We start from the raw sequence: 23241 nt of genomic DNA, 5'->3' as shown, positions 1-23241 counted from the left end.
CTAAGTGTAAGATTCTGCTGAAAATCTTCATGGGATTTAGCACAGAAATATAGCCTTGCTTGGCCAGACAAATGCAGCCTGGCAAGTCCCAGTTCTTGTTAGAGGCTATCGGAAAAGCCACTGGGCTTTTAAATTCTGTCATCTCTGTCAGATATGATAAGAAAAGGGCTGGGTTGCTTTCTTCAGATCTACCAGCATCTGGCTCCAGTCTTATTGAGGGATATACATGATTGGAATGGAAAATGAGCTGTTTTAAAACTACTTTTTAAAGGGACCCTGTTCAAACACAGTACTTTCTCCCCAAATCCTTTATGGGAAAGAAGCTCATTATGGGCACTGAGACACAGTCACAGCACAGGCAAATGCTGTATAATCTCCCACCCATCCATCAGCTCAATCTAACTTGCAGCACCTCCTGCTATCCTAGTTCTGGGCTCCCCACACAGCTCTGACTCGCTCTCCCTCTCTCCCTCCGGCTTCCCTTCAGCACGTGCTGCCATTCATGCCTAATAGCAAGGTAGAGCAATTTCATTATGAAACCCTGAATGGTAAAATCTTTGTTCCCTCTCTTTCAGCGTGCCCTATTAAAACAAATAAAACAACCTGAAGGCCCAGAGGTGGTAGAGGTGTCCCTCAATTCCAGAAATAAAATTTCAATTCCATGTTAGTTTACTTTTTGTTTTAAAAAAGTTTCAGACTGCAGCCCTTTAAAATTCCATCCCTAGCTGATTTATAGATCTGTCCCTGCTATTTGCATCCACCTCTGTGTCAGCATTAGGGGAAGTAGAAGCTAATAATGAGAGCAGAGAGAATAATTTCAAAGGAATAATATACTTGACTAATTTAGCTCTCTTTCTCTGCTCATAGATGATCCATTAGCAGATTGCAATTACCTTCAATGTAACTGGCGTTTTTGTTGCTGTTGCTTGTTGTGGGGCAATGCTATGGACTGATCATGAACAGTTTGCTCCAAATATTTGATATTTGGTACTCTGGGTTAATTAGTTTGGACCAATCAACACAGTTGGTTGCTTTTGTTCATGAGTCACATGGTATTGGTTCTGCTTCCTGACTGGATTAGTGCAAAACTCCCATAGGCCCTAAATCAACAAAACACTTAAGCATGTGCTTACCTTTAAGCACTTGATTATGTTCCACTGACTTCAATGGGACTCAAATGTCATTAAAATTAAATGTTTTGCTTAATAGGAATGAATTTAAGCACGTGCTAGAAATTAAGCATATGTTTAAATGCTTTGCTTGGCAGAGATGGATTCAATCACATGTCTTAAGTGCTTTGCTGAACTGAGGTCATAATCAGGAGGAAGTCTTGAAGAAGCCACTGGGATTTTGATATTCTCAGGGCAGGGAGTAGTTTAGTGAGAGGAAACAAATAGTTTTAGGGAATTTTAGTAACTTTCTAGGCTACATAATCCTTCCTGATGCATGACTTCCAAAAACACTAATATTGTCCAATTGATTAGATAGGGACAGAGTTTAATTTTCTCGCATTCCATCACACAAAATACTTGTATTTGCAGACACAATGCTAGCTGTGGAAGGTAAGGTCAGACTCCTGTCTGATCCATTTGTCTCTGTGCCAGTGCTCTCCCCAAGCGCTAGGGGAGCCCTGGGTAGAGCAGAATCCCATCCTATATAAAATATACCTCTTTCAGAGGAAATAAATGAGTTGATAGTTCCCTATCTAAAAGTACAGGAGCATGTGATTTTAAAGAGTACTTTTGCAGGTATTCATGAGAGTAAATGCTTGAATGTTTGCGCAAAGCAAACACAAAAGGGGTGTGAGTACAGCCAAAGCAATTTTTAATAATTTTTTTTGCAATGTCTACACAACTCTACTTCTATTAGGCATATACAGTCCCTCTGGCTCACATCAAGAAAAGACACATCATTATTCAGCCTCAGTGAATATTCATACACAGCAGCCTACCTGATCTGTCAATATGCCCTATGTATGAGGAGAAATGGGTTGGACAGAATCAAAAAGTCAACGCTGGTTTGAGAGTAGAACCAAACCTCAAAGGAGCCATTCCATTGCCTCTATAAAAGATAAGCCATTTTAAGAGTCTTTTTCCCTCAAGGAAATCAGGAATAGCCTGATATGAATAGCTGCAGAACAAAATAAGGTCACAGAGGAAAATCTATTATTAGATTGAGTCTATGGTCAGTGATTCCAAAGGGTTTAATGTTCATGAGACCTCTTCAAACTATTGTAGTATCTTCCCTGTTCTCATTTCCCAGTTCCCTGAGAATGCTTCAGAACCCCTGAGGCAGAGTACATGCCATTAGCTGGCATGACATGTCCATGTGTCCCTGCCTTACAGAGTGTATCATATTCCCACTGGAATGATGCAACATACAACCTCCACATTCCTTAATAAAGGAAAGGATTATAAGGCTCTTAGAATATGAGACACGGCCCCAGTAGCCCCTCTGTCACCTCAATTCCCCTCTCTCTAGCCACATTACACAGCCTCTAAACTAATTTATCTTAGGTAAACAGCACTGAGCATATTATAAACAGCATCAAGTCCTCTTCAACGGGTTATACTTTTTTCTCCACATTCTTTATAAACAGAAGTGGGAAAAAATGTATGTATGTAACAGCAAATGTTCTCTCGCTATTTTTTGTTCTGTTTTTTTTAACTGTTTTTATCTTATATAAACAGTGGTGATGGAATTATAAACACCATTATTCCACCTCCATGTTAATACTTCTATTATCTTGCAGAAACAGAAGTGAATGAATATCTACATGACACCAATCAATCCTTTTTTTTAAAAAAGCAGTTTTTATCTTTTATAAACAGCGAAGGAAGAACTTAATGAATTCAAAATGTAGTTTTCCTGTTTATATTTTTCATGATACAAAAGTAGAAACCAAATGGATGTATATGCAATGTTGTACGTGCTGTCAGTTACGAAATACTTTCTGTGAACTTTCAAAGTAAATTCAGTGCTAGTGGAAGGAGCTGGATTGAGAGCTCTGGAAACTGATGGCCTGAGTTTATCCACAGAACAGGTACAGTACGGACAGGGTAGGGCAGGCTTCCCCAGCACTACCCCTGCTAATGTGCTTCCGCCTTTTCATAGAGGGATCGCTCATAGGACAGACTGGGTAATTCAGTCCCTGAGTCTAACATTCCATACTTGGTCATTTTGCTGAGGCTGTCACAAAAGGCGGGGACACTTAGTACAAATGGGTTTGCATGATGTGGACACCTGTCTGCTAGAAATTGGGCTCAAATCCCCAACTCATTTCTCAGAGGCCATCCAACAGCTATTCTACACTAATGACTTCTGGGCATTACTAACCTGGGTCAAATACGAATGTGTGACTTTAAACTGATGGGCTCCATATGCCATTACTAATCCTATGGTACCACCCAGCCCTGAATCTCCAGTACAGCCAGGGCCGGCTCTAGGCACCAGCAAAGCAAGCAGGTGCTTGGGGCAGCAAATTTGCAGGGGCGCAAGAATCCAGCATGAGAGCTGAGAACCAACAGGGAGCCCTGGGAGCTGTAGTTCCTTGGTTAGCTCCCTGCCTATAGAGCCAGCCCTGGAGCAGGGAAAGCACTACATTTCCCAGCATTCCCTCGGCCGCAATTAACAGGAAAGGGAGGGGGAAGGAGTGTAGAACTGAAACCTCATGCTACAGCTTGCTGTAAATGGTAGGAACAGAGCCAGCTCTAGGTTTTTTGCCGCCCCTCACCTCAGCCCTGGGCTCCCCCCGCACCCCTGTGTTGCCCCAGCCCTGGACTCTCCCCCGCCCACACCCCCTGCTGCCCCAGCTCTGGCCCCCACCTGCACCCCCCTGCTGCCCCAGCCCTGGGTTCTCCCCCCACCCGCACCCCCTGCCGCTCCAGCCCTGGGCTCTCTCCCCACCCGCACCCCCTGCCGCCCCCGCTCTGGCCCCCACCCGCATCTCCTGCCACCCCAGCCCTGGACTCTTCTCCCCCACCCTGCACCCGCACTCCCTGCTGCCCCAGCTCTGGCCCCCAGCTGCACCTCCTGCCGCCCCAGCCTGGGCTCTTCCCCCCTCCCCCCGCACCTCCTGCCGCCCCAGCCCTCGGCTCTCCCCCAAAGAAAGAATTGGGTGGACTAAATGGACATTGCACCTCTCTATCTGAAGCCTAGCAAGGCAGGTATGTGGATCCCACTAGAATTTAAAATGAAAAGTAAGGGAGGGAAAGGGGAGGCTCTACTAGACTGGGCAGCTTTAGATACAGTACCAGGCACGTAGGAGGATTTACACTTCTGAGCCATGGAAGCAGAAATTGACTTTTCTTTTCCAGATTTAGCTAATATTCAGAAAGGGAATCCAGCACCTGCCTTCCAGATTTGAACACCCTCAAAATTCAGGAGTGCTCAAGCTCAATTTGGGCAGCTGTTACTTCATTTCTCCCAAATCAAATATACTGATCCACTGTAACTTGCTGTAGGAAAAAGTAGAATAAATTGAGCAAGAAATGCTTCCCAGTGGTTATTAGGACTGGAATTGCTATTTTCAACAGCCATTGCTTTTTTTTTATTATTATTATTTTTAAGTTTTAGTTTTATTTGTTTAAAAGGAAGACAGTGATATTGCATTGGCAAATTCCCCATAGAAACAAAGAATGGAACAAAAGAATAATAAAGGCACCTCAACTTTTCCTCATTTATGTAGGACAGTCTTATAATATGCATCCAGATATCCTTCAATCACACAAGCTGAAAATTGTTCCACTTTACTGCAGTTCTGTAACCATATGGGAACCAATCCTGTCTGTGTTCTGTGCACATCCAAAATTCCTGCTGAATGATCCGCCCTGGGAGCGAGTTACCAGTGATCCAGGGCTGGGGTGGCGGGGGAGGGAGCGGGGGGCAGCCAAAATTTTTTTTGCTTGGGGCAGCAAAAAAACTAGAGCCGGCCCTGAGTACAGCTGGTTGGTCAAGAGGCCAATCTTAAATTTCTTTTGAAAGCATGCACATTCTGTACCATGGGATGCTAAGCTGAACACAACAAACTTATAAATGTAGTTTTAACTTACACCCTGTTTTCCTTTCCACTGCACAGCTAGGGACCCGATTTGTCAAGGAGGATAACTTAAAAACAAGGACTTAACTAGGCTGCATGGGAATGGCAAAGCAGGAATGTCAGGATCACACACAGTGTGAGTAGGACTGAAAGAGAAGAGTGAGTATGCTCCATTTGAGGGCAATTTTGCGTCACTGTAACCTGAGCATAAAGAATAAAAATTTACCCTTAAAAAGAGCTTCTCAGCCAAACAGGCTATTTAGAACAGGGTTATGGGGCTAGCTCTACACTTATTTTTATATTTGAGCTACCTCCAAATACTGGCTGCCACACTAACACAGCCCCACCATCTATTGCACCATTTGGCATGACCCCATTACCCAGTGCCCCGCTGGCCTGAGACATCTGCTTAATAACAGAGATGGACCTCAGATGCAAAGTCCAGATCTAAAGGATCTGGATCTGAATTTTCCCCAAGTGCGTGGGTGTTCAGATCTAGCACAAGGCCCCGTCTACTTAAAAGCATCTTTGACAGCAAAATATACACACTAGAGAGAACTAAGGCCTCTTAGAGGAGGCTAGCCAAATATAGAAGGAAAAACACATTTCACCATTTGTTTTGAAAACACCAAAAATGATTAAAACATATTATAAACTAAAAAAAATTCTTACCATATGAACTAATCCCTTGCCAAGTTTAAATTTTAAATCAAAACAATTTTTAGGCTCATATGTTGAAAAAGAGAGTCTGAAACAAACTTAACTAATATATTTTATAAAGCCAGTCATTTAATTTAAATCAAAATTGTCAAATTTGTTAAGACCTACTGAGGGAGGAACCTGCAGTGGTTTGGGTTTAATCTACAGAAACCCCTCCAAAACTGTGACTCTCCTTTTGAAGCTTATACAAACCATCAAGAAGCAGAGAGCGGTGAGCCCCACGCAGCCTGATTTCACACCCATTCACTGTAGGCTCCAAAATTTAGTGCAAGTGTTACTGAGTTTCATTCCACTCAGGAGAGACTGTGAATTTAGAAGCAGACAAGGGGAGACAAACAAATATGTGCAGAGAAACTTATGAATTAAGAAGCAATGGGTGCGGGCAGGGCTTCTGGGTGGATTGAGAAAAATACAACACAGCAAGGAGTAGGGTCAGAGTGCTAATCAAATACAGAGAGAGTTAAATATTGAGGAGAGAGAAAAAAGTGAATGGAAATTAAATATCACTTGCACCTGCCCTGCTTTTGGGGGGTTCTTCTAGAATATATAGCAGAGATTTCCCTTTACCTAGGATAATACTTTTAAATTGTAATCAACCTTGAAGAAAAACCGTGAGTTTAAATTGTAGGGGGAAAGGACTGCAAGCTCAAACTAGCTTTGTCAAAAATCCACAAACAATTGGTGAGGTTCCAGAATTCTAGACCTCCTTATTTGTAACGGTCCCTGTTACAGTTCCTCTCCATACAATAAGAACGAGGAGTCCGGTGGCACCTTAAAGACTAACACATTTATTTGGGCATAAACTCTTGTGGGTAAAAAACGCACTTCTTCAGATGCATGGTGTGGGTTTTTTACCCACGAAAGCTTATGCCCAAATAAATCTGTTAGTCTTTAAGGTGCCACTGGACTCCTCGTTGTTTTTGTGGATACAGACTAACACGGCTACCCCCTGATACTTCTCTCCATGCAATGGTGCTTCCTTCCCTCCATCCCCACATAGCCTTGGTCCCCACACCTTTTATTGTCTTCTCTGAATGTAGGCCAAGTACCTTGCTATTCTCCTTCCCCCTTGATGTGTTCAAAGGGCAAACCAGCACACCAATTCGCTCTGACATATTGAGGAGGACCTAGTCAAATTCTGGTAATCTTCTCTAGGATTGCCCAGCAGGTCTTCCAAAGCCTTCTTAGGGGACAGTCATGCTCCCTCAGTTGACTTCTGTAGAGGTCAGCTTGCAGCCTCCTTTTCCCCCCTGCCTCGTTCCCCACTGAAGTTTGTCTCTTTAGGACTTTTGTCATTTAACAATAACAAAATTAATTCTGCATCTGGTGACTGCACAGACTTGCTTTCCTGGAGAGTTTCAGTGTTAACTTCCTGGTGTCCAGATGACAATGAGTCTGGATCCAGATCTAAACAACCCTTAAAGTGCAGGCACTGAGTGGGTAGGTCAGATCCAACGTTCTGATTCAGGCTCATTTCTATGCTTACCTGACAAGAGTGCTGTGAACATCAAAGGGTAAAGTTGTATAATTACTTGGTATAATTATTATAGAAGGGCAATTTTTTTTTTATTAACAGAATGTGCTGGTTTAAGAACATTTCCCTCCTCAAATGTATGTAGTGAAATAATTAATCCTAGTTCAAAACTATGAACTTAATGTGAAAAAGTAAGATACAGCTGCAAGGCAGGCCCCAGGATTAAGTAGACCGAGACAGATATAAAATCCAACCTAATAGAATAAAAGCTACAATATGGCTGCAGTGTGCTCCCGTAATATTGAGAGCCAAATTATCCCCTCAGTTATACCTGTGCAATCCCGTTGTCTTCAAATTTTCCCCATAGTGACACCTGTGCAACCCACTGTCTAAAATTTATGCCATCAGCCACACCAGTGCAAACACAGTCTGACATAAGCTACACCTGTGCAAGGTGACTGCCTGTAATTTATGCCATTAGCTACACATGTGTAACCCCACTGCCCGCAAAATATGCATTCTGTGAGCCCTGTGCAACCCCACTGCTTTCAATGAGGAGGCATGGTGTAACAAAGGATAAAAGTTGACTATGTGTTGTTGTTTTTTTTTTAAAAGCACTTTTTGAGTGTCTCCTCATTATAGCCTAATTGGTAGCATATTAAGACAGGATCTTGCAGCACAAGATCCAGGTCCAATGCTTAGAAAAGGTCTCTGAATTTGAGAACACGGAGCACTGGACTCCAAGGAGCTGCCACATTTCAGCATAGGATCGGTGTCTTGCAGTGCAGATCCATCTGCCACAGTGTTTATCAATGGTTCCATGCTTAGTCCCATCTCCCTGAGAGCAGAGATGGGACAAATAGTCTGTTAGAAGTTACCATTTTTTAGGTAGCCTAACATTTAGATTGAGATAGGTCCTATTAAAGTCTTAACTCACCTACTTTGCTCACAGCCTCAGTATAGGAATCACTGGGATGGTGGGATTTCACCATCCCTGAGTTGCAGGGTTCTGCCGGGCACATAACAGTGACAGCAATGAGTATATGCCAGCTTCTGAGTCACAATTCCCAGAAAAATGAGGATTAAAACAGATATGCTGATGCTAAATTAACCCCTTACAACGGACTACTGTGTCAGCATTCTTTCACTAAGACATCTATGCTATGACAAATGGTTACCCACTTAAGTCATTCATAACTTGTTCTTCTATAAACATGCTGTATCAGATCAAACACCCATGTTGTTTGTGTAATATGGAAAGACAACTAGATTATTAAAGCTGCAGTACACAAGTGATCACAATACTACAAGCAAGACAAGAAGGCTAAATTCTGCCTTCATTTACAACTACATAAACCCTTTGTGACTGGGTACCTGAAGGCTGAATTTGGCTCCCAAGGTTTCAATCCACGCAAAACCAAAGACCAGATCCTGTGAGGTGCTGAGAGCTCTCAATTCCTACTGATTTCAGTGGGAGTTTGAGAGACCTCAGCACCTTGTGGGGGAGGGGGCACTTTGCAGGACACAGCTTTTAGTTTCTGAGTTTCAAACATGATCTTCTTTTTCCCCCAACAGAAATGTGTGAAAGCATCCTCACCTAGGCAAAGACAGCATAAAATCACCTGGTTTTGTACGTGTGTAAGTGTCATTTTGTGTGGAAAAGCTGGATTTGCTGGGCAAATTTATAGCTGGAGTAAATGTATGAAAAAAATCACAATTTAATCAAGAAGGTGACAGCTCACCATTTTTTCCATTCTCAAATTGGCATTTGCTCTCAGAAATGGCAAAGCTGTGACTCAAATCCAAAAATGCTTGTGAAAACATGACTGTTGGCAAGTGAATGCTCACCAAGTACTTTAGTCACACACAGCTCTATAAATAAAAGTTGAGAAGGAAGCATGGTATAGGGGTTAGGGAAGCTTTGCAAAACTGTCATGAAAATCTACCTGCCCTAAGGCTGCAGTAGCTTCTGCAGAGAGGCTTTCTTGCCATGCCATAGACTGGGATGAGGGCTCCCTGGCACAAAATCTACTTGTTTGCCCTTTAGTACAGTAATGAACAGCAGCAGCAACAACAAAGATATATTTAAGTCCTGTATTTAAAAAACCCCAAACAACACCTTCTGTACAGTTAGAATTATTTTGATGCTGGTTTCCAGAACAGGAGTGTGGTGCAAGAAGTCATGAGTCCTAATTTCCTTTTCTCCTGGTGACTCTCTGGGGCAAGTAATTGTATGTGAGAACTTCTAACTGGCAAGAGGAGCACATTGTTTTCCACCGGGATCTAAAGAGTATGAGAAAGTACAGTAGGAGACTATTAAAATTAATCACCACATTATAGTAACAGTATGTTCTTTTAACAGGTCCATTCCTTAAACAGATGTTTCTGCAGTGGCTGCATTGTGCTGTAGCTGGAGTCCACAAAAATATACAATTAGATTGTTCAGTCTCTGGTAAATACTGTATGGTCTTTCAGCTGGGATATAAATGTAAGATCTACCTGATCCCAACTCCCTGAAATGACTAATACCCTACAACAAGAGGCAATGCCGTCCATTGTCTTAAGGCTGCTTTACAGTTCATATGGATATCAATACCACTCTGCTGTGCTAGAGACAGAGAGTAGGGGACAGAGAGCCAGAGACCCTGAGCCTTGATGTCCCTCCCCACCCACCTCATCCTGTTGCTGCCCCCTGTGCCAAGCTACACCAGCGCCCACTTGGTATTAGCCCAGAGCTCAGGGGTTGGGGGCAGAGTTGACGTATGAGGTTTGGACAGCAAGGGTGTGGGGGGCTCAGGGAAAATACAAACAGGTTTGATCTTTCACCCAGAACTCAAACTGAGGGAATGATTCCAGAACTGCAATAGCTCTGGGAAGACCAACAAAATCAACAGGAAGTCCATGCAGAAAGCTGCTGCATATTTGGGCCTTGAACCTTGTCTGAAGTTTGAAAATTGTGGTTGACTTTCCCCATACTGTCAATTAATTGTTGCTTTTTGCATCTACATTTCCAGGTTCTAATTAGGCCTGAAAGCATAAGTGCCAACAAACTTCACACAAGACAGTTCTCAGGAGCTTCTCTACATAGCTCTGCAGATTCAAAAGCTTCACATTGATTTTCTACCCTTTTGGGTGCTCAACTGAACAGACCCTCCCAACTCTTTGACCATCATTACTAGAGGTTATGTGAACAGGGCACAAGAAAGAGTTGGGAAAGCTGGGGTGAAATCTGGTTCCCACTGAAGTCACTGAGTCTTTTGCCTTTAATTTCAAGGATCCGGGATTTCATCCCTGGATTCTAGTCCCCACTTTGTCACTCACTCACTTTCTCTATGATGTTTGGCAAATCACTTCATCTATCTGTTCCTCAGTTTCTCCCTTTGCCAAAAGGATATCTTCAGTTGTAAAATAAAGTGCTTTTTAAAGAAATGAGAACACTGCAGAATCAAAAGTACAAGCTAAGCACCTAAGAAACTGCAGAACAGCTCTGCAGTTCCATCAGCCCAGAGTCACTCAATATCTCTGCAAGAAACAGAAACTTAGCATAAAGGTTGTGCCTGTCATGAACATACTCAAATCCTCTGTTCCTGTTTCTAAGAATTGGGAATCTTTTGAAAAAGTGCAACTGGATCAATATAGAAAGCAAGGTCTGGGAAAAGAGTTCAAAGTAGCCTTGCTCACTTCCATTCCTTATGTAGCCTCTGGAAACAGAATGTTCAAAATTTTAAAAAGTTAAGCTGTAAAAATGCCTGCTCTGTGGATCTCTTTCACAGCCATTGTCTTTTGTGTGTCTCATAGTTAAGTGGATATACTGTAGTAGGCTCAAAATATCGGATTTTCACCCGCTTTGATCAATATTCTTGTTGAGCAGAAGGAGGATAGACTATGACAGGAAGTATGATCTTGAAGCTAAAGCACTAAAGCAGTGGCACTGGAAGTCACGAGATGGGGATTGTCTGCCCAGCTTGGGTAAGTCACTTCCCTTCTCTGTGTCTGAGATACAACACTGAAGTCATGCAAAATCTGGTACAGCCAAGAAAACTTTGGCTGCTTTGATGGAGTTTCACCCTGAGATTTCAAATTAATTCTCTCTCTCTTATGTATTTATATGACCCCCATCACCATAGTATCTGAACACAATCACAATCTTTAATGTATTTATCCCCATGACACCTCTATGAGGTGAGGAAGTGCTACAATTCCCATTTTACAGATGGGCAACTAAGGCACAGAGAGACTAGTGACACACCGAAAGAATATAATAGAGCAGGGAACTGAACCCTATGTCCAAGGCTAACACCTTAACTACCAGACAATCTTTTCTCCCCCATATAAACCCCAAACACAAATCAATATTTGCAGGGGTGGGAAAGGTAAAGTCTGTTGTGTTTCACACATATCTCCCACAAACAGCTTATTCACATTAACCATATTCCCTTTGTCTCCTGGGTTTCTCTGCCATGCTATCCCGGGCTCATGTGCTGTTATAATCAAATGGACCTTCCTTATCTATTATTTGATCAGTATAGCACAACATCAGTTATCTGAATATCATGCCAAATGCATGCATTGTTCCTGCTAGTCGATATTTCAGATAACCAAGGAAATTTTCATTGGCACAAGTAGGCATCCTGGGGCATGACTGTTTCATAGAATTTACAGCTGATCAAAATTATTCTATATTCTAAATTATTATATTTGTAAAAATCCAATGATCCTTTCATCTCATTCTGTAATTTCTACCACACAATCATCCAAATTTCTTTGCTAATTTTGTCCTCTTTATAAGTCTCCATATTCTCCATCAGTCACAGGTGGAAATGGACACTACTGAACTTTCCTTTCTTTAGATCTACTATACAGAGATTTTTTTTTTCACCCTTAAATAGAGTTTCTCCCAAATACTCATCCTAGCAGCTCTTAGGCCTTGTCTACACAGGAACACTCAGGAAAATTAATCCAAATTAACTAAAGGTGTGAATTTAAAGTGCATTAGTTAAACTGCACCACCCCCTGGTGTGGACGCTTTCATTCAGAATGAAAGTGACCTTAATTTGATGTACCTTAATTCAATTTCAAACTGAATAAACCTAAACTAAATTAAGGCCATTTTAATGATGAATAAGAGTATCCACACAGGGGCTTAATGCAGATTAACTAATATACTTTAAATTCACATCTTTAGTTAATTTGGATTAATTTTCCTGAGTATTCCTATGTAGACAAGCCCTTAGTCTAACATTTGGTTCAGTTCATATTTCCATCTAATATTGATTCATAAAAGTCAGCTGCTTGAGATAACACTGGTTGATGGTGATACAAAACCCCTTGACTCTGATCCTATGGGATTCCAGTTCATTTTCAAGTGGAAGTCCAGGCCTCAATTCGTTTTTTGCTGCAGCAATTCCTCTCCCCCCCGCCCCGTTTTACTTTTTGTGCTAAACACAGTATAATAGGGCATATACTGACAACCCCTTCTCCCATCAGTGTTCCATATATAGGGCCAGCTTAGGAGTGGGCGATCAAGGCATAGGCCCTGGGCACCGACTTTTGGGGGCACCAAATTGTTCAGCCTCTTGGCCATTTTTTTTGGTCCACTATTTGGAGGAGAGTGGGCACTCGGGGCAGCAAAACACCGAGGGCTGGCCTTGAACATACGTCATTTACATCAAAAATGCCAATTTGTCAAAAGTGAAATGTTTTATAGGGGGACATGTAGATTTTGATAAAAATTTGTTTAAAAAAGAAACCAGAGCAGAGAGTTCCAATTAGGTCACAACAAAACATTTACAGTTTCCATTTTGAAATGACATTTTGTTTCAATTTTTAAAATGATATATTCTATAGTATAAAATAAAGAAGTGCAAATCTGAACAAAACATTCAATTTCATCTACACAAAATATTTTGATTGACTCAAAATATTTCCCCCCAGAATTTCCTTTCCTGAGAAGTTTCATCATTTTTGTTTGTGTTCGTTCAGAACATTTTTTCCCCCCAAACGGTGGAATTTTCCATGAAATGGAAAATCCAGTCGCCACCCAGCTCTACACAGAGTTAAAGATTGTGAAACTGGTGGAGTTTTGCTGTGCATATGAGAGTGGCAGAGGGTGGAAAGTCTACGTGGCACATAGCTTTTCCTGCACAGAGCTGCACTGTCCCGTGTGTCTGGATCTGCAGTGGAGTGGGGAGTTAGAGGAAGGCTAGGTGAGAGGCAGCAGCATGGCTAGGGCAGCTGTGATTATATAGATCCACTGACCATAGAGGATGGATCAGCACCTGTGGGCACTACTTCAGCCCTAAATTTGAAATAGCTTCTGCAGCAGCTTCAGCCAGTCCACAGGCTGGGAGAAGGGCTTCATCAGTAGGATCCCAGTAGGACAGATGTGGGCTGTAATTAATATAAAGGGAATTCTTTACTGAGGTGGCTGGACACAGAGTGACTCTGTAGTTTTCTCTGACTCTTGCCCAACAGTTCAACACAAGATCTACCTAAATGCTGGCCTGGACGAAGCAGTCGTGGAAGGTACTAGTGACTACACTGAATTATGTAAAGAGCTGTTACAGAACCTACATTACCCAGGCTTGGCACACAGACCAGGATATTAACTCAACACAAAGAAATGAAGGCTATATCATATAGAAATACAGACCATGGTTAATTTCCATAATGGTAACCCTCAAAGATCATTCATGTATGTAATGCTGAATCTCAAGCTACATATTTTTTAAAGCATTCTTGTTATTACACAGACAATGATACTTTTGCTTTATGTCTATGAGGGAATAACCAACATTTCCTAGCAAACTAAAAGGGAAAGACATATGAGGACAGAGTTCAAACATGAGAAAACCGTAACCCAACAGCTGATGACTATAGTACCATAATGCGCTATAGAAGAAAGGATTCCGGAGAACATTAGGACAGGACATTAGCAGATTAATATTAATCTCTTGAGTTTCAGATTAACATGCACAGGAAATCAATGTCCTCTTGATTACGATAGAAAACAATGATACAAAAAATTGTTCAATTACAAACAGTAGTGGAGACTTAAAATATTAACAACTTTTAGAGCTTTTAACCCAATATCTATAATTAAATGAAAAAAGCGAGGTTAATGCAATGTTAAAGTTGAGGTTTTAATTGTGCAAAAGTCAAGGAATTCAGAGTCAAAGTTCACACACTATCTTAATCCTGCCACATATTCTGCTCTCAGTTACATTGATGTAAATATGTAGTATTCCCACAGAATTCACTGGAATTACTCTAGAATTATACTGGGGTAAACAAAAGCAAAACTGGACTCCTTGTATGTACATGCATAATAGAACTTCAATCACATTGACAGTATGTACACAGTACACAGAAAAACAGACATAAAACACTACATATGTGCATAAAGAAGTGTATTTGAGTTATAAAACATGCACAGGATAAGCTTCTGGAAGATCAGTACAGAAAAAGTGTAATACCTTTCAATTACATTATGTCGTATTATTTGCCAGATAGTATCTCAGATTGCCCAGTGCATATATCATGAAAGATATATAACCCACACTTGCAAAGGAGTGGAATTATATTGATTGTGCTTTTGTTGAAGTAAAATCTCAATCTTAACACTCAAGTAATATATTTTTACAACTAGAGCCTTGTTTTCCAAGCATGGCTTCCATTCTAGCCTACAAAATCTTGAGTGCGCCGTCACATTTGCAAACAATCTAGATGAACTATCACTTGCATCCACAAGGGACAGAATTTTCATGTGCAAAACCTCATGTTGAACACAAATGGGTTCTGCACCTGTAAATTTTTGTGCACAAGGAACAGAGGGCATATGACTTGTGCACACAACGTTACATGCAAAAATCCACTACAATATGTCTTTTTTAAATTGTTCTTTTTTAAAAGGCAAAATAATTTAAAATGGGGAAATAATAAATAAATAATAATAATAATATACTTTGTTGGAATAAGTGGGTCATCAAAAATAAACGCACCTATGTTTATTGGAACATCTTGTCCTCATAAATGGCTTAATGGATTTTTAAAAAAAACTTTCTGCAACAATATTCATCTCTGAGCTTAGAATAAGCTTGAACAATTTCAGCCAAAATGATAATTGTTTCAGAAAGTTATAAACCACTGAAGAAAGGGGGCTTACAATGAAAGCGCTGTCTCAACCATTACTACAATAAACACAGCTAATGAATAAATGCAGTCTGGCAAGAACAAAAAACATTTGCAAAGTCTGATGTGCACTGCACAGACTACAGGAAGGTAACCAAGTGAGTAAATGTCAAATGAAGGATTATCCTTTTTTCGGAGGAATTCATTCCAGCACAAAATTCAATAGAGGACCTCTGCATCCAAAAGCAGTAAGGTTACTTTTTAAGCTAGAAGAAAATCTTTTTTTCCTATCAGTGTCAGTCTTATCTGGAGCCTGTTAGCAACACTGCATCAAAGATACATATGTTATTACACAAACTGTTAATTCTTCATCCAAACAATGATAAGACTTTCTCCTGCTTACCTTCCAGAATCTGTCGTGCCCAAACCAGTACCAGTGCTACACTTTCAAATATCCAACTACCAATTCTTCAGTGGCAATTCTTTGTGACTCACAGTTTAGTTATCTCAGGAAGTATTTACATCTCCTCAGTATCATTATTTGACTTTGTTATATCACTGAGCTTTAGAATTGTCTAGGTAACAAACTCTGCATTGTACAGATGACAAACTGGAAAGTTTAGGACAGTTATAACTGCTTTGCCTCAGGTACAAAGAGCCAAACTCTTAGAAGATATATGTTTGCTGTAAGATATTCAGAAATATCTCCAGGTTCTAAAGATTGCCAGGTTCAAATCATCCTGTCACTGGGCTCAGGGTGCAATCCAGACCAGTGAGAAGCTGTGCCACCACTTGTCCTGCAACCCTGGGTGCCTTACAATGCCTTGCTGATGTAGCTCCCGCCTGGGACACTCACAACCAGCCTACAAGCACATGGGCGACAACCTGAGTGTCTGTGTGCTAGACAGCTCTGGTTCAACAGCTCTAACCTCAGCAGTCTGTCAAAAGCCCCAAACCCCTAGACCCTTATCCTATGCCTAGAATTGATGATATGCTGGATAGCATAAGCAAAGCTAAATATCTCAGCTCTTTTGAGTTAGTGAAGGGATACTGGCAAATTCCTTTAGATAATGATGCACATTAATTAACCCAAATGGTAACATTTTGAATTAATTAATGCAGGTGCCACTTTTCAGAGGCTGGTCAACCAAGCATTACATGGATTACAGGACTTCACAAGGGCCTATGTCCATGATATAATAGTGTTTAGCAACATTTGATCACAAGAAACACTTGGGGATTGTGTTGTCAAAGATCAGTTGGAGGAGCCACAGTTCCTTATTTGGGACATTGGGTAGGTGGTGGTCAAATCACACCTGATCCATTAAAGGTTGAAGCTATTGATAATTGGCCTGTGCCTCAGACCCAAAAGCAGGTCCAATCTTTCATAGGTCTTGTAAACTATTACTGAGAGTTTGTGTGTGAGTTCAGTGACACTGCAGCTATAATCACAGACTTATGGAAAAAGACAAAGCCAAACAAAATAGTATGGTCAAATACATGTCAAGAGGTAAAGAAAATCTTGTCTGAAAAGGCGGTTCTGGCTAGTCCACACTTTGACAAAATATTTGAGCTATGCACAGACATGTCAGACATCACATTAGGTGCTGTACTAATGCAATCATGGGAGAGTTACAAGAAACACCTCACTGCTTTCTTAAACAAGAAAATGACACCAGCTGAACAGAATTATTCGGTTATAGAAAGAGAATGCTATGCCATAGTGTCAGCAGTTAAACAGCTCAGGCCCTACCTCTTTAACAAGAAATTCAGGGTCCTAACTCATCACTATCTACAAGTGTAGTTGCATAAAACTAAAGGCTCCAATTCCAAAGTACTACAATGGAGCATGATGCTCCAAGAATACGATATGGAAACTGTATATATAAAAGTGGGGTGGGGGAGAACAGGATGGCAGATGCCCTGTCCAGGGAAAAGGGCTCTAACCCGCTGCCTCTGGGTCAACCAGTGGCTAATGATTTTGCACCTTTGTAAGAGAGGGAGGTGTGATATGAAGCACCCTCAATTCACATCCTACACATTATTGTAATAATATTTGTACAAAATATGCCTTGTGAGGTATTATTTGAAAACTGAGAATTTGCTGATCAATAACATAATGGTAAAATGTATGTACCAATATTATACATAAGGTTATGAACTCCCCATGTAGGATGTCACTCACATATGTTCAAGACTAGATGCCCTTGCCTAGATAAAGCTGTTAAATACGTCTAACCCAGATAAAGGAATGTAGTTTCCCCACCTGGGAGTTACTTCCAAAATATTTTGAAAGACAATGAAAATGTATTCACATATCTTGTAAACAGACCCATCAATCTAACAAGGGGTGGAGGCACCCTCACATTACCATGGCAAGGGAAAGAGACTGATGATGACATAGCTAATGTTCATTCAGTTGCACTGGAGGGGGCAGAAACTAAATAATCTGCATTTTAGCAGACAACTCCAGAGGGAAAAGAAGCAGTAGGACACTTCCAACAAGGCAAACTCCATGTTGCCCACCTAACAGCTGGAAATAAACTTTTGTCTGGAGGTATCTTTCAGAAGAATCCATTTAAAAGGCTCATTGGACTATAAAAGAGAGAGGCAAGGAAACCTCATGTTATCTGTCTTTCACCTAAGACAACAAAGGTACCAGCCCTTTGTCTTTGGGGGACAGATCCTGACCCAGAGGTTTGGTCAGCCATCTTCATGAAAACATGTGATGAGAATTTTAACTTGAACCAAGTCTAGCTTGTTAAGTTTTAGTTATCAGAAAGCATTTTATCTTTATTTCTGTTGTAACCATTTCTGACTTTAAGCCTTATAGCTGCACTCCATTAAAATCCATTTCTTTGGAATGAAATCAACTTGCTTTATTTTTAATCTAAACCAATCCAGTGTGGTGTTTGAACTGAACTGTTTGATTACTCCAGTTAAAGTAACAAACTGATAGATATTGACTCCTTAAAGGTGCAACAAACTTTAACATTCCTCCGATTGTTCCAGAACAGGGCTGAACATTTCAAAACATGTTTTTGGGAGAGTGTGGCGTCACCTTACTAGTCATTAGCCAAGGCTGGTGGAGGCCAGTAGAAGGCTGTGGTATTGCAGGAATGCTCCAGGATCCAAAGTGTTGCACCAGGGCTGCCCAGTACATAGACATAGATGGCATGCTTGTGGCTGACTGTTGGCATCCCAGGCAGAGAGCCACAGTGGCAAGGCATTGTGAGGCACTCGGGTTACAGGGTAAGAGGTGACACACCTCTTTACTGGTCTGCATTGGACCCCACAATATAACAATCCCTCACTAGGTTAAACAGGATGCTGCTTTTAAATAACTTTAACTCTTTTATTTCAGACTCAACCTTCACCGACCATAAGCTAGGCACAAGTTCTTATTATGTCCATCTACATGCACTGGCACAACTCCCTTGAATTTCAGGGATAGGAAGGAAAGAGGGTGGATTATTTTCAAATTGGATTAAACTTCTCCATTTCAAAGCTGCAACCACAGTTTTGGCTGAGTTGTATAGAAAGCCAGATGGGGTTTGTTCCTGGTTCCAGTCCAAATGCAGCCAAAATCTCCTAAGAACAAGCCATTCATGGGTAGTTGTGGCACAATATAGCAGAAATCTTGTGAGACAGCTGGTCTTGCATAATTTCCATTCAAGATGGCAAAAATTTCACAAAAAGAGCTCATGAGATATCAGTGCAGTTGAATTCAAATTTGAACCCAAACTCTAGTCTTGATTCTACCTTGAACCCAAGCCCCAAATCTCAATTACACTTAATCCATATCTGAACATGGCCTCCTCAGCCCATCTTTAGTATGTTATACTATAATTATAACATGGAGCTATCCATGTCACAAAGATGTGTCTGAGAAGTCAATAGTTGACAAATGCTTTTTCCCCTCCTGCAGTTAACTCAAAAGCAACTGAATGGATTTTTATAAAACTTTTCTCACCAAAAAACCACCGCACCCAAACCTCTGAGAAATTACAACCCAAAAGGTAGCTGTGGGGAAAATGGTAAGTGAATGGAACGAAGAGCCCAGACCTGCAGTTGTCACTTAAACATTATTCTCACTGAAGTCAAGGGGAGATTTGCATATAGGAAGCCTGGAGAATCAGATCTCCAAAATCAATGTGCCATCTCAGTCTTAACTACAAAACTGCTGTCAAAGAACACAAGGCCATCATTTCTTGCCATGTTCTGCTGATCTCAGTACATTGCACAAAAGGAAAGGAACTACATGATAAATAATCCACAATCCCCATAATGCATGTTGCAATTGTGAACTGAGTCACCACAATCATTTTAACATTAAACCAATAAAGTCCTCAGTTCAAGCAAGGTCCTTTTCAAATCCTACTTTCAAAGAGTCTTTTGCCAGTGGTTTGTTAACTTGTTCCAAAAGTCGTTCTGCCCCTTGAATGTCTTTCCTCACAGTCTCTTTAACCTTCATTGGGTACAGAACATTAACCTCAAGTTTTTCCTTGGAAAATGTTTTCTTTAGAGCATTCAGGGATCTGCGATTGGACTAACTGGATGGACCAAGTCCAGGAAAAAAAAATGAATTCTTAAGCGATGGGAAGAACTTTCAAGCTTGAGCATGTAGATTGGGCAACTAAATTATTTTCTCAGTATTTACTGGGCATTTAGGCACGTAGGCCCAGATCCTCAAAGCTATTCAGGCACGTAACTCCCACTGAAATCAATGGCAATTAGGCACCTAAGTATCTTTGAGGATCTAGGCCCTGGACCCTGATTCAAAGCCCACTGAAGTCAATGGTAATTTATTGCCTGCAGTGAGCTTTGAATCAGATCCTTACAGTGAGTGCTATTTTAAAAAATGGACATTTATGCAACCATGATATTTTTTTCACTATGGTGTTTGTGTATTTCCTATACCATGGTATTTACAATATTCCCTAAACCATGGTCAAGCCTGCTTATTCTTAGCTTCCTCAGAGCATTGCAAATATGGAATGTTGCTGTTTGGCACAGTTGCTTTGCCAGACAAACCCTGTATTTTTGTTTCCTTCATTAGGAGGCCCTGGAACTCATAGATTCAAGCACAAAAGAAATACAGGTTATTTTGTTTTCCTTTCCTTCAAGCATTTTATGACTCAGAAAAGCAACAGAAAGAGGACTGTACCTTGGAGAGAAATTTCTTCTTGGCTAAGATTTTAAAAAAATGGGAGCCCAAAGTTAGACTCAAAAATGCTAGTGAAAATAATCTCCCAGGCTCGGTATGTTTGAACATCAGGCCACTTATTTAGTGCCTAAGTATGGACAATGGATCAGATACTCAGGTAGTGTAAATCACCATAGCTCCATTGAGATTAACGGAGCTACAATGATTTATATCACCCGAGGATGAGGCCAGTTGTTTCTTTCGGTCACTCAAGATGTGTTTTGAATTGATATTTCGGTAGCTGTGCTTCCTTCTTGCTTGAGAGCTTGAACCATCTTTTCTCTCCCAGTGTCGTTGAATGCCTTATCTACCAATCTATGATAGTGAAAACACAGTACAGTGGACAGTTATTGTTATAGGCTCTCTCTATAACTGGACCGGTGATGTGGAATATGGTCTATTGCTGAGTATTTGTTTATCAAGCCAAGCCATGCTCACTGTTGGCTGGTTGAAGTCCAAATTGCAGTTGATCTGTCTGTACAGTATTCTAGTGTAAATATGACACCCAACAAGCCTACCATTCTTCAGATCAGTTTCCTCCCTCCTTAGGGAGCACAACATGAGGACAATAAGTATGTTGTCCTGGCTTTCTGTGCAGTGCTGATTGTACACATTTTTCTCCATCCGTTAGGAAGTCAATAGTAATTTCATATTTTCTAGCTTCCCTTTTATTCCCCTTTCTCCTTCTAGTACTTGTTCAGCTTCTTCCTTGGTGGTTTTTGGGTCAATTCCTCGTTGTTCAAGGCTCCTTTAGCACTTGTGTAATGGGTTGAAGCCCCTTCCAGTGCTACAGCCTACTTCCCCCTGCTCAAAGCAGAGCTGCTGAAGAAGCTTTTGCTGTAGTTCAAAAGCAGCAGACTGGAGCGATTTTGCTGTCCCCGGGTTTATATGGGACCAGACTGGAAGGTACTGAGAATTCTACCAGTGTCTGTTTCTGTGACATTAGTTGGTGTGGTAACCCAGGGCCAGATTTTCAAAGATATTTAAGTACCTGAAGAAGCAGATAGGCACCTACTGAGATTTTCAAAAGTACCTAAGTATGTTAGGTGCCTACCTCCCAGTAATTTCAAATGGGTGTTAGGTGCCTAACCTGCTTAGATGCTTTTACAAATTTCACTAGGCACTTACCTGCATCTTTAGGCTAAACAACTCAGAAAATTTGGCCTGCTATACTCAGCTCCCCAGAGCAGAGGATGCTCTGTATGTGAAAAAAACAGGTGGTCATAGGAAGACCTCTGGCCAAATGGAACCTACAATATGCTACGATGTGGCCAACAGCCATCCCTCCTTTGTACTATGAAACTATGTTCCATAGATACTACACAACCTAGTATGCCGTGATTCTCTATTTTGGTTTATGCACCCTGTAGTCTCTGGATGCTACACTCCATTCTCATGATAATTGACAATCATTTTCCAGTTCAAACTGATCCTGATTCTTCTAGTCACTTTGTAATTAATTGTAGATGGGTGTGAATGAGATGTTTAGTGGCTGGCAGGTAATGAGTTTCATTGTAAATAATAGCGATGGATGGACAATCTTTCCTCCTGACAAGGGAGGCAACTCAACATGGGCAAATGGCACTCATCCACAGCTTCATGTGAGCTTAGAGCTGTGACAATGTAGAAAGACTATAAAGAACACTCCCTTGTTAATGTCAGTGTGTAACTACCCTTGAGTTTTTCCAGCTCATACTTAAGTAGCATGGAATTGATCCAGATTTTCCATGAAGATAGGATGGTTCGATTTGTGACCTAAGGTTTACTGTTCTATAAAAAGAAATCTGATCTGTTTAAACACCTAGACATGCCTCTTCCCAGTTACTCCCATTCATCACAGCTGTCAGTGCTTCTCTGAAAGAGAAATGAGCCCCAGGCATGGGATAAAGCGCTATAGAAGACCTATGAATGCTACTGCCAAGGGAATACATTGATCCTGTTTCACTGGGGTTTGTACATGCATTATGAAAGACCTGCATCTACTGAATTATAAGTTACTGTTCACACCTCTTATAAAGGAGACCATGTTTTAGAACCACATACCATGCTGACTTTAATGATCCCAAATATGGGAGTAATAGATTTGGACTAGTTCACTCATCCAGCTGGATGGATTTAAGCAACTGGTGCTGAATATCAGCTCGGAGTCAATCAGAATACATCAAAAGATAACAGAAGAGTCAGAGGTCCAAATTCTTCTCTCATTTTCACATGTGCAGTCTCACTGACTTCTCATGCCTTTATTTTTGTTTTTAACAAAAAACAAAAACAACCTTTTCATCCAAACATCCCGCGAATGCCATTTGCCTCACCACAATAACCATCTTATGAGGAAAACAAGAAAACTACACTTTCTAGTATTTTTTAAAAGTAGGTCAGCATGGATGTTCTGTCCATACTCTACCACATTCCACAGCTAGAGAAGTTTGGCCTTAATTTTCATGCTCTGAAATGAATATCCTTTTCCTCTTTCCCTAGAGCGATCCGATCATTTTTATCATACCTCGGCTTCAAAACTTGGTAAACGATCCCAACGCTATGAAAGTTTCATCCAAAACACGTCTCTTCCTAGATTTGCTCCAGATATCCTTTCTAGCTTAAATGGACACAAATGATCATCTGCTTTGATCCTTTCTCCTTCAGCTCTTTTAGGGGCACTGTATCTTCAGCGCT

This window comes from Terrapene carolina, unplaced genomic scaffold (genome assembly GCF_002925995.2).
Source record: "Terrapene carolina triunguis isolate 2854851 unplaced genomic scaffold, T_m_triunguis-2.0 Scaffold242, whole genome shotgun sequence".
Taxonomy (NCBI): domain Eukaryota; kingdom Metazoa; phylum Chordata; order Testudines; family Emydidae; genus Terrapene; species Terrapene triunguis.
Note: the sequence above shows the minus strand (reverse complement) of the source record.